This window comes from Bacillus rossius, chromosome 5, assembly GCF_032445375.1.
Source record: "Bacillus rossius redtenbacheri isolate Brsri chromosome 5, Brsri_v3, whole genome shotgun sequence".
Classification (NCBI taxonomy): domain Eukaryota; kingdom Metazoa; phylum Arthropoda; class Insecta; order Phasmatodea; family Bacillidae; genus Bacillus; species Bacillus rossius.
This window is the reverse complement of record NC_086333.1, coordinates 16,050,976-16,063,581: the sequence shown is the minus strand read 5'-3', so window position 1 is coordinate 16,063,581 and position 12,606 is coordinate 16,050,976. Positions and strand designations below refer to the sequence as shown.

Here is a 12,606-nt window from a genome sequence, read left to right as displayed (position 1 = left end):
AGTCTCAGATATGGCACTGGGAACGACTTGAGGAACTAGCCAAACAAAAATTAAGTGTGTGTGTACAGTGGGCTGAAAAAGTTTAAATTTTGGTTATAAAATTCCTGCTAAAATAATTTTTCAAAATTCCAATTTAAAATTGTGGCGAAAATCACTATTGGTGGCACAAAGCATAATAAATATTTAGTGTTCTGGCAAACAGTGCATAATGGCATCTACAAGTAGGGGAGGAACCATTAAATGCAAGGCATTGTCATTTAAAAAAAAAAAAATTAAAATAATAACAGAAGTTGATGCAAATCCTTTGATACCGAGAGTTAGTACGGCAAAAAAACTCAGGATGCCGCCATCTACTTTGAATGGAATCATGATGAAGTGAGATCAAATTTTGGCTACTAATGTTAGTCAAAGTGTAAAAAAATGAAGATTGGTTACAAAGAAGTTGAAATTTTACTCTTGGAGTGGTTTAAAGAACAAAGGGCACTTAGAATTCCGACGAACGGCCCCATTGTAAGAGAGAAAGCTGTACAAATAGGACGTAACCTAGGTGTTGAATTTCATGCTTCAAATGGTTGGCTTCACAGATTTAAGAACAGAGTAGGAATTATCTATAGAACTGTAAGTGGGGAATCTGAGAGTGTGTGTCATGATACTGTCCAGAGTTGGATAAACACAAAGTTGCCTACAATTATAAAGGACTTTAAACGTTTGACCAAAAAAATGCATTCAACATTGATGAACATGGTCTGTTTTTCAACATGCTTCCGGACAAAACCTTTGTTTTAAAAGGTGAAACATGCCACAGAGGCAAACAAAGTAAGGAAAGGATGACAGTGTTATTGGGTGCCAAAATGGACAGGTTTAGTTAATCATTTAAAGTCTCAAAATACCACACAGTAACTCAGTTTCATTTTACATGATTAAGAGAAAATAAATGTTTTATAATTTTTCACTGTATTATAATTAATAGTCAACTAATTACATTTTTATGAAAATATAATATAATACACAGAAAGTTGCTGAGATTAATGTTATGGTGGCAGTGGATGTTTTCTTTATTTGATGAATGACAATTTAATAGTTGTTGCAGGAATTCTTTTATAATGGGTGAATATATCTATATTTTTTAATTTCTTAACCATAATTGTTTGTAAAATAGTCCAGTCATTTTTAAATGAATGTACCATATAAAGTTACAGTCAAACCTCTCTGAAACGACCCCTCACTGTTCCCAGGAATAGAATCGCAATAGAGGGGAGGTCGTAATAGATGTTTTCCGAAATTTTCAGTTGATTTCAACCAACCCCCCCCCCCCCCTCCAAACCGCTACTCACTAAGAAACCGGCCGTACAATGGCAATGCTAGACGGCTTTGCTTTAAACCCACTTCAACCTTCATGACAAGTCCGTCACCCTACAGGCCACCTCTGAAGAAAAAATGTCAAAAGACAGTTTATTTTTACTGGTTAGTTTACATATACGTTTTCTGCTTGCCGTAGTTAAATACACTAGAACCCCGATGTCACGAACCCCGGATTTAACGAAACAGTGATTTTACGAATACATTCACGGGAACCGTCAAAAAATTGGACATTTTGACCAAAATGTGAAAATCAGAAAAAAATAAAAAAAATAAAAAAATAAATGAAAGATCATTAAAATCTGTTAATTTTAACACACAGCGTATTTTTGTGTCAGCTTAAATACTTCCAATAATGTTCATGTAAGAATAACAAAAAAAATGGGACATTTCCTTTAAAACTATGGCAGCGGTAGGTTCTGCAACGCGAGTGGGCGCACACTAAGCTCGCCCAGCTGGCTGGCGGCAGCGGCTTCATGACGCCCTCCCCTCTGTAACATTCTTCAAGGCTAGCTCATCCCTCCCAGACACACAAACCATCTAGTGTCCTCTTTTCACCCTCCCTTCTCCCGTAAAATTTGGCTATTATGAATGGGGTACTAAAGCGGTGAGGGAGGGGTAAGATCGTTGTAAATATTTTCGGACCCCTCCCTCCCCCCAAACACGCCCAAAAAAAAGTATGTCAAAATATGTCACTTTTCACACCAAGTTCGATTTCAGGTATCTCTGGCAAGGAATTTACAAGCTTTCAAACTTAAATATAAATGTATTTTAATAGCAAGAATCCTATGAAAAGGAATAAATACCGAATAAAAAAAGCTGCTGTCACCAAACAAAGCATAAAATGGCCCAATGCGTGATCGCTTCATTATTGCTCGCGCAAGAGGCGAGACGTGTAATGTTAGAAGAAAGATAAATGCGGGGGAGACAGACGGCAGCCAGTGTGTTTCCTGCGTGGGGAATAAGTGGCGTAGCCTTTTTTTTATGCTGGGTGAAGAAACCTTTTCTATCAACCCACGGGAAAAGATAATTGCTTGAGCTGTCAAAATAAACATCGCTGCGGCAGTTAAAACAATTCAGTCGCTGTGTATATCTACTCAAAAAACATAACATCCCAATTCATAATAAGATTCCTTATAACCTACACATATTGCCGGATGTTTTCAGCCTGATCTATGCAAGTTCTTTAGCCATGTTTTGAATGAAAACAACTGGCGGGCCAGTGTTGTGCCCTCTTTTGCGGACACATAAAGCTTTCATCAATTTGCCAACAGTTTAAATATATTTTTACTCTCGTTAAAATGAAGCAGATAACGTGATTGTAAAAAAGTACAAGCAGCATCTGAGATCGGCCTCAGCGCACGGTACGGAGAGAGGGTGAGCCGACTACCATGTTCACACGCTGCGGCCGGAGGGTGTTTCCTGCATTGTATTAATAGGAATTAATATTTAATGGTGTTTTATTTATTAAGTTGTAATACACAAAATCGAAAAAAACAAACAAAAAAAACCTGCATAAGTCATCAAAAATAGTTCAAAAATTCAAGCCAGAAAATATACCAAATCGGACTTCAAAAACTAAGCAAACATCGTCAACCAATAGTAATCAAAATCAAGAGAAATCCAGCAGGTAGCTTTGCCTTAACTGCATACCACACTAGACACTCGCAAAAAGCTAAACGTAAACACGTTGCCACAAAAACCTTTATCTGCACCCTGCCGGCAAAGGGACGTGGAATGGGGGTTGTCAAGCGCTGACAGCGGTCAACAGAAGTGGTATCTATTTTTAGATATGCGCTGCCTACGGCAGTATAGCACTCGGCAAGAGCAACGCAGTAACATGCTACTCACCCCAAGAAACTTAATTTCTGTACGATTTTCTTCGCATTTTCTGCAATTTTTTCACGGTTCCTCGAAATCGGTTTGTAATATAGAGGTGATCGCAATAAATGGGGTCGCAACAAAAAGGTTTTACTGTACTTGGAAATTATGAAATGTTTGGAGAGAGTTGTTGTTCCAAGTTTTTCTAACACACTTTTGAAATTTTATATTAAATATTAAGTTCATTTAATTGTAAAGTTTGGGAAGGTGAAGTTAGATAGCATTGCAGGATCCTGCCTTGCCCTGTTTCCATAAGTATTTTTTGAGACGACTAAATATTGTTTTTTTTGTCATTCAAGTCTATCCAGCACCTGGTTATATAACTTCAAGGTCATAGTAACATAGTTTTTTTATACTTGTATTTTATTATCAGTAATATTCTTGTAAATTGTTTTGATAGTTAGATATTTTATTTAAAAAAAGCCTTTTAACTATATTTTTACTGGTTTTCACTTTGTTTGCTAGGTTCTTATTTGTGTAAACATCTTTTTCAGTATTTATTTGATTTCAATATTGTTGTTATGCCTATATTTTAGAGCTGGGCGAACCTCAGTTCTCTGGTTTCAAACCGAACTGAATCGAACCATAGCAAAAAAATTTCGAACCGAGCCGAACCGAACCTCATACAGAAATAATTGTGTTGAATTAAAATTGCCATCACCTGCGGTCTCGTGATCGAGACCCGGAGCGGTCCTAGTGGTTTTCAGTGGCTCTTAATGAAAACTCCGGCGGGCGCCAGGTTAATTCGAGGATTAACCGAGGTGGTCGTGGGTTTTTGCCCCTGCGTGTTCCAGTAGGATCGGCGGCTGTTGATGGTGGGAGGGAATCCCTGCTTTTAATACGTACTGGCCCTAAACAGTGTAGAGGACTGTTTCCTACTGGTTCGGGAGGCGTCTACGAAATAAAGAAAACGGTATTTAGTTGTTGGTTTTAATTCTGCATCTCACAGAGTGTGGATGGGCACAAGTTACACAATTACACTTGACAAAATATGCTAGCACTATACACACTCGCACTAAATAATTAATTACGTGTTACGTTGCGGAACTTGCAAATAAGATCCCTATATGGGTGTGAGGGTCGTCGAAAGGTTTGAGTGGATCAACGGCCACTCCCGTGATGACCTGGAACTAGCTTCGTGTGTGGGCTCACCTGTGTGAGTCGCGGGCCCACGAAGGTAATATTAAGAGACAAGTCTTTAAGTTTGTAGTCGGCAGGCGTATGCTCGACGAATTATATTAAGTTCTGTTCGCGGGAGTCGGCTCGGACTGCGTCGCGAACCGTTGTTGCGCGACGAGCAAAAATTAACGTGGCCGGGTTAAGCCCTGCACCGGAAAAGGGCACGGGGGCATGCGGGCAGAGGAAAAAGAGGTTTTAATGAGTTATGATATTTACCAGTATGAAGAAATCAGGAGCACAAAAGTTGAAGCCTCCCCGCGGGATCACACGTCCGCCCCGGCCCGTGAATAAAACTCTACTGCCGCTTTGTGCCGGCATGAGAAGGGAGGGGGGGGGGGGGGTAGGGGGGGGGGGGTGGGGGGAAGCGTTATGACGCGCCGACTTTCTAATGTGCCTTTATCCAAATTTATAATTATAATTAGATATTATTAGGGATGGGTCGATTTGATTCTCCGATTCCTCGATACCACCGATTATTAAAAAATTTGGGTACTCAGTATCGGGTACTAAAAAAGGGCAAGGTAGGTTAGGAATCGGTTAAGTTAAGAAAATACAGTAGTAATATATTTTCGTCTGAACTTTACTTACTTATTTTAATATATCTTACCTGCCGTATGCACATAAAATTCCTAATAATGCTCATTATTATTAAATATTAATTTTATACGAATAAAAATAAATAAAAACAATGTTACCGGGCATGTTTAACCTCTAATTATAACTCCACGATCGAAGAACATTATTCCTCACTCATGTATTAGACGTAAATAAATTGTAAAAAGAGTTATTAATTTTATTTGCAGTTAAGAAAAGTCCATTGTTTTTTGTGAAGAAAGTGACGGTTATGAAACGAGATCACATCACGTGTCGTCACCAGTTTAGTTGTGAGCCATTCAAGGATGATGGCCTCCACAAAATCTCTGGTGGCCATAAACTATAAAGTCAAGTCGAAACGTATCGATTCGTTGCGTACGGGACAAATTGTATAATGAAAGCAACAATCGATAATAAAGAATTCTCTGGCCATACCGCCAACAGAGGCTCGTGTTTATTTCTTGCAAAGGAAAACCGTAATAATTACTAGAAAAACACTTGAAAATAGTTTTAGCAAAACAATATTTGTGCCAAATAAATAGCATAAATGCGAAACAATTCACAGTAACCTCAATAGCACGACGGTGAATTACGCCGTAATTCACCGTCGTGCTATTGAGGTTACTGTGAATTGTTTCGCATTTATGCTATTTATTTGGCACAAATATTGTTTTGCTAAAACTATTTTCAAGTGTTTTGCTAGTTTGTTAGTAAAAAAATGTTCGCCGACTGTCGTTTCAAATTACGATGCGAATGTTCTGATATTGTATTAACATGTCTAAAGTTTGGGAACATTTTCGCATCAATAGTGAAAATAACAAATATGCAATTTGTAATAATGGTAGTCCGCAAATTTCACGGAGCGGTACTTATAAATCTACAACCAATTGAATGAAGCATTTGAAATCCCGGCACACAGTACTACCAGAAAAAATAGTCTTTGAAGAAAAACAAACTTTTGTTTACAGCACTGTCACCAACTAAGTCAAAAGGTACCACAGAAAAAAGTAGTGCTACCTTTGAACCCATTTTGAACAAAGATGTTATGTTATCGGCGTTATCGCCTGTTAAAGAACCTTGTCTAAATGTTGAACTTCTTTGTGCACAGCCTAGTACTTACTAGCAAACAAACTTTATGTGAAAATGCTTCTTCACTGGTAATTGAAAAAAAAAAAAAACCTCAACATTTAATCCTAAGTCTATAATTATCCTTTATACATGTTATTATCATTATGTAATGCATTCAATTCTTAAGTAGTTTTAATTATGTGACCAGAATTACCAGGAATCGAAAACTGGAATGACTCGGAATCGAGAATCGAAATTTAGGAATCGGTACTGGTATCGGAATCGATAAAAATGTGCACTCAACCCATCCCTAGATATTATTATTTCTAGAACCCTCGTAACTTGAAGACATCTGTCTTAATTAGTTGGCGGAAGGCCTATAAAAATAATACATAATAAAATTGAGATTAATATTATTTGAAAATAAAAAGTCAAGCTGGAGACTGTCTGTCACTTGTTGACTACTCCAGTGGCTATTTGTAAGTAAAAACAGGGAGGGTAATTAGGTTGATTTATGCTGTGGTTAATTATTGGCGGAAGGCCGCAAGGGATGTTTCGGACGTTTATTAATTGCGGTTTCCCACGGAGAAAACCACTGCACCCCTACGACACACTTTCACTCTTACGGGTTGTTTTGTTAATTAAAAATCACTTTATTAGTCACAGTAATTAATGATGTATAAGAACTGTTTGGTGGAGTTGTCATATGGGCGTAATATGTGAAAACACTCACAGACGTCGACGGCTCGCTTGACTCACGTGACCTGGGCTAGGGTTGCGTTCCGTTAGCGGGGTTTAATACTGGCGGGTGGAGGCCGGGCTTTATGGCCTTCGGACGGACGACGACAAAATGAACCGACAACCAACATTTTGGTCTTTAACTGAATGGTGAGAAAGAAAGGTTCTCCAGCCATATGTATGTAAAATTAAAACAATATATAGCTCAGCTTTATTAAAACATTGCAAAACATTTTATAAATAAAGTTTATGCAATAAATAATGAAGGAAAGAAAACAGTTTAGAGAAAATCATTTCGCATTTAATTTCTTTATATGTATATATATGTACTTTTAATTCATGAATAAGTTCCATCAAAATTTCAAAAAGACTACCTTTCTTTTTCAGTGTACACTAACCTTCATTTAAAAAAATATATTATTATAAAGATGACGAACATTCAGCATAAGGCCACATAACATATTTTTGTGGTAGACATAACCTAACATTTTTAATAAGTAAAACTTTTTAATAGGACATTAAAGGAAAGTCGAATGTGAATTAAGTTACGTATCTACATTACAAAACCCGCTGACTGCAGTTGCTGTTTTCTTGGAAGAATGCTGCTCGTCAGAAGAAACTTTAGGCCGGGTTTATAGAAAACGCAAGAACGCAGAAACGCAAGAAACGCAACTACGGTAAAAGTCCAACCTTAACTCTTCCACCAGCACGTTTATAAAAAACGCAAGACACGCAATAACGCAAGAACGCAACGCAGAAGTTGTTCAACTTTCTACTTATTGCGTTTTCTACTTGCGTTTCGGCCTTCTATACTGGTTGCTTTAGTATGTGGAAACTGAAACTGTCATGTAATGCATATAGAAGGCTCTGCGATTGTAATTAATCGTTACGCTTGTGTTTCTTTATTTATGTTTTGGGCTAGCATTCTTCTAGTGAATACAGCGCAATGGAGGAAGCTGATTAATTTCTTGTTCAGCTTATCCAAAATTTTCCCTGCCTGTACGATAAGTACAACAAAGATTTTAAAAATAATCATCACTTATTCCTGAAATTTTTTTTTGACGTTGGCGATGACCAGCGTCCTTGCGTTTTTTTTATAAACAACTGTGAATTTCTTGCGGTTGTCGCGTCCTGCGTTCTTGCGTTTCTGCGTTCTTGCATTTTCTATAAACCCGGCCTTAAGACATTTTTTGGGGTGGTTCTGGGTCATCTGGGTCGTCATTATCTTTTCTCCATTTGGAAAACTTAAACGACGTACCGTAATCGCTCACGTAATGTCCGCAGTAATTTGACCACATTTTTGGCCAAAAAAATGGGGTGCGGACATATGCGAGGAAAAACAAAAATACAAAATTTTGTGTTCTATTCAAGTCGTGTGTCTTTGTTCTAATGAGGAAGGGCGGGGTAGGCAGCGACGCGGCAAGAGGAAGAGAGAGGCAACGACTCCGCAGGGGGGAGAGACTGCTATGACAGGGGGGAGAGAGGCAGAGGCAGTGCTGTGTCAGGAGGGGAGAGAGACAGAGGCGTGGCTTAACCTCCCTCCTGCCAGCTAGCCAGCCAGCCAGACAAAGGAGTGTTAGAATCCTTGACCCACTTCCCTTCCTCCTTCACTTCCCCTCTTCTTCACCGACAACACTCCACATCAACACAGCGGCAACGCGCGAGTCCAGCTTTCTTTATCTTTATGTCGTTTGAGATAGGACTAACTGCTTACGTCTGGCATGCCTCACGACGGTCCTACTGAGAACGAATACTTACAAAATCACCTCCCGCCGCTCACAATACATGGCTTGTTGTTTGATAGCTGCCCTGCCCTCAGATAAACACAGAAAAACACGTTTTTAAATTTTTCTCAAAATTTTTACAAAACAAGGAGGGGGGCTTATACGCGGGCGGGGGCCTTTGACCGTGCTTTTTTCAGTTCAATGAATTTCCCCACCCTTTCAGGACAGGAGAGAAAGGACAGCTCAAGGTCACGGCTTTGTTTACAGAGCCGTCAACTTTCCATTCATACTGCGTCCTTTAGGGGTGGCCAAAGTTGTGTTGCCCGCCGTAGACGACTGGTGCGGACATTATGCGAATTTTTAATTTTTTCTTTTAAGGATATATAAATAAAGGGTGCGGACATTATGCGAGGGCGGACATTACGCGAGTGAATACGGTAAGCCTGCTCATCGCAAATCACCTCAAGAACAATAATATTGTAAACTTAACGTAAGAAGTGTGGTTATAGAAATTTGCGTCGGAAAAAAGAAAACACGAGAAATAATGATGGCTGCCGCGACTACGCTAGTCAACTTAGTACCATACTGTAAAATTTACTGGACCAGTACTTTTAATAAACAAGATTAAATTAATATTTTAAGTATGTACCTGACTGTTATAACCAAAAAGGCCAAAGAAAATAAATACATCCCAGTAATTTAAAATACTAATTTACGTAATCATTTCCTACCACATTTGTCTTGTGTTAACTTGATCACGTTAGTTTTGCCGAAATACGAGAGTTCTCGTACATGCGCTTTAGTTTAACGTATGGGGTACGCAATCTTTGGTGATTTTACAACACGTCTCATACACGCACTATAGTTAAAGGTATAATATACAATACCTTTGGCATTTATACGATAGTTTATATTACGTAGTACGAGAAATGCATAAAAAATTCTCTAAAGTAAACAAAAAACAAAGCGCGCCTATATGAAAAAATGCTATGCGAGTTATTCGACGATTAATAATTTTTTTATTTTTTTATTTTGTCTGCGCTTGAAACTGTTGAGGTGACGACTATGAGATAAAAGTCGGAATACTACAAGTAATAGAATTTTGTTGTGCTGTTTTGTGAATGGTCTCAAATGGGGGTTAGAAACACGTAATTTTTTTTAAACGAACGTTGGGTTTTTCGAATATATTTTAAGAGGTTTCGAACCGAAACGAACGTAAGGGTTCGGTTCGGTTCGAAATTTTCGAACTTCGCCCAGCACTACTATATTTTATATTTAGGATTAGTTAGAAGCTATAAGCTTGTTTCTGGAACAGTGTGTATTGTATTCGTAAAAAAGGACCACAGCCAGGTGAACGACAAGACTGAGCCAAATTTCCCAACTTTTTTCAGCTGCAGAGACATTGACATTTCCGGTATAGATTCTTATGATGGGTATCTTGGCAAGTGTTCCCTCCTGCGGGAGACTAAGATTTATCATGTTTTATAGGCAAGATATCGAACAGACTTTGAGTTTAATATGTTTTGTTTTCTGCAGAAAAACCTAGATGTAAGTACTTAGTATTTTATGTGTTGTTGGCTTGTGCGAGAGAGGTGTGTTGTGATTGTTCAGAGAGGTCACGCACCTGCCTCCTACCTGCGTGGTAGAAGGCTGTTGCATCATTTTGCCAGCCCTCTTTCATCAGTAGCCAACAGCAGTTGCGGGTGGTCAGTGGCTCACCAAAATCTTTTATGTAATGTGCTAAGAGACAGTTTAACATGTGTGGTTCAAGCTCAGCTACGTGTTTTCATTGCAATACTTTGAATTTCTCGACCACTGCTGTCAGCGTTAAGAATTCATGGCACAGTTTTGGTGTGCCTCGGCTATTGCCCTGAGAAATGTTTTGTTCTCAGCAGTACCATGAGTTGAAGTGTGACAGTGGAACTTCAAGTTCTTTTTTTTATAATTACCAATACATTGTACATTTCTGTGCTAGTGTGTGAAGAATCATCTTGAACTGTGATTTTTAATTTTGGAATTTTTTTTAGCAAAGAATCAAAAACAAATAAATTTTGAAGAAATTCTTTGGTTTTCAATAGGCAACTTAACCTAGAAAGCAACGAAATACTAAAATTTCAAAGCATCTCATTATTCAGTGCCCAACTGCATCTCAAAAGTTGTTCCAAGGGTTTTCTTTGGGGCTTGTTACTTTCGGACTGCCTTGCCAGGCCAAACTGAAATGTAACGTGACAGGCTACAATTATGGCAGAGGTTTGATAAACAAAAATCCCACATCGTCCAATGGTAATTGTTCTGTATTACTAGGGCCAATGAAAAATGGTAAATAAAAAAGGCCCATTTCTGTGAATAAAAAGAGTTATTTCGGTGCAAAATTTCGGTGAAAAAAAAATTGTTTAGTTAGAAAAAATAACTATTTTGTCATTCTAATTTTATACACTTATATATGTTTGATGGAATTATTGTTTTATTTGGTCAAAATTTATCAAAAACAATGTTTTAAAAGTACAAGTACATCTAAAATTTAGCACGCTGCATTTGTAATTAAAATTCTCAAGATTACATACAAAAAGATCGGAAACTGATAAAAAACGTTAGTGGCTCAAGTCCATTTAGACTATCTCTGAAAATCAGCTATTATATATTTTCTGCAAACTAGTCCCCACCAAAACACTGTACTTATTCAAAAGTACAGAGTAATGTTTTTTTTATTTGTCTACGTTTTTCACCGCCTCAACTGCGTGTGCGGTATTTGTTTATGTATATGTTGGCACTTGACCGGCATTTATTTTCGTGCGTTGCCATGACAACTACGAAAATAAACAGTCGCCTCGGTTAGGACGCCCAGATACAACAATTAGCATTTTGAAAGTTATGATTTGATTGGTTAATATGGAAGTGACGCTGTTTTCTGGACTGCGTTTGGCCGATTCAGAGAAAGGAACAAAGAGTGAGTTAAGGCGTATTGACGATGGCGTCACCAGACGCATTTGTGGTCGGCAAAATAATGTGATTTTTGTCGTTTTATGGCCTTCTACGTCTCGTAAGAACGTGTGCGACGACGGAGACTGAGTAGGCGTACGTCTGAATGTAATAGTTTTCATACGTGAAATATATGGTTCTAGAGTAACTTGACGCTTAGTTCCAGAACCGATGCTTGACACCTATCTTTGTTCACCTTGTGCGATGCTCGAAATTTACAGTGTTTTTAACAGGCGATTTGCTCATCAAGATGCCTTTTTCTTTACTGAACACATAAAATACTTCGTCGTAATATTCTTTAGCTCTTTCGAAAACACAACTTTCGGCATTTTATATGTTTATATCCACAGTGACCACGGTAATATGACCAACATGCCACAAAAACTTTAACGGAAAACAATCATAGAATGCGAGATACATATTACATCCACTCGGAAATAAAGAACTTAAACTCGACAGACACGCACTCGTGAAAATAAAATCATAGAACATTTCGACACTCGTAACTACCAACGCCATCTTTGATTTGTCCACCAGTTGCTAAAGTGATGATGTTTATTGCCACACACTACTCTATGGGTGCTAGAGAAAAACAAAAGCAAAGATGGCGTCTCACATATAACCTCTTGTAATAATAAACGTTTTGTGCAGGTTCCAGAATGATTCAACGTGATTTTTCGCGATAAAAAAGGTTAATTTCGCGCAAATATCGTGATTTCGTCATATTTCGTGAAAAACTACGGATTTCGCGCATCACAGTAAATTTCGTTCAAACGAAATGCAGTATATTAACGTCTTATCACTACCAAGTAAGGTTATTTGTATTACACATCATGTGCAAGTGATTTTTTTAAAATTTCGCGATTTCGTCATTAACGAAATTTGACTACCCCTATGTATTACGTATCCAAGTACATTACTTGATCCTGATGGCATGATCCTGTATGATTGATACTGTGGTACATGATGCTTGCTGTTTTAATTTAGTAAGTCGAAAGATCCTGGACATAAAATTATAACATACAAACAATGATAGGAAGAAAAAAAATTCCTTTTCAGATTTTTATTTGATATAATAATACGA

At 38.0% G+C, this 12,606-nt stretch overlaps 1 protein-coding gene across 1 annotated transcript in view; it reads right to left on the bottom strand.

The window, feature by feature from the left end:
• The window catches only part of LOC134531610 (H(+)/Cl(-) exchange transporter 7), a 176,136-nt gene that overhangs the window by 75,445 nt on the left and 88,085 nt on the right, over nt 1-12,606 (bottom strand). The window lies entirely within an intron of this gene.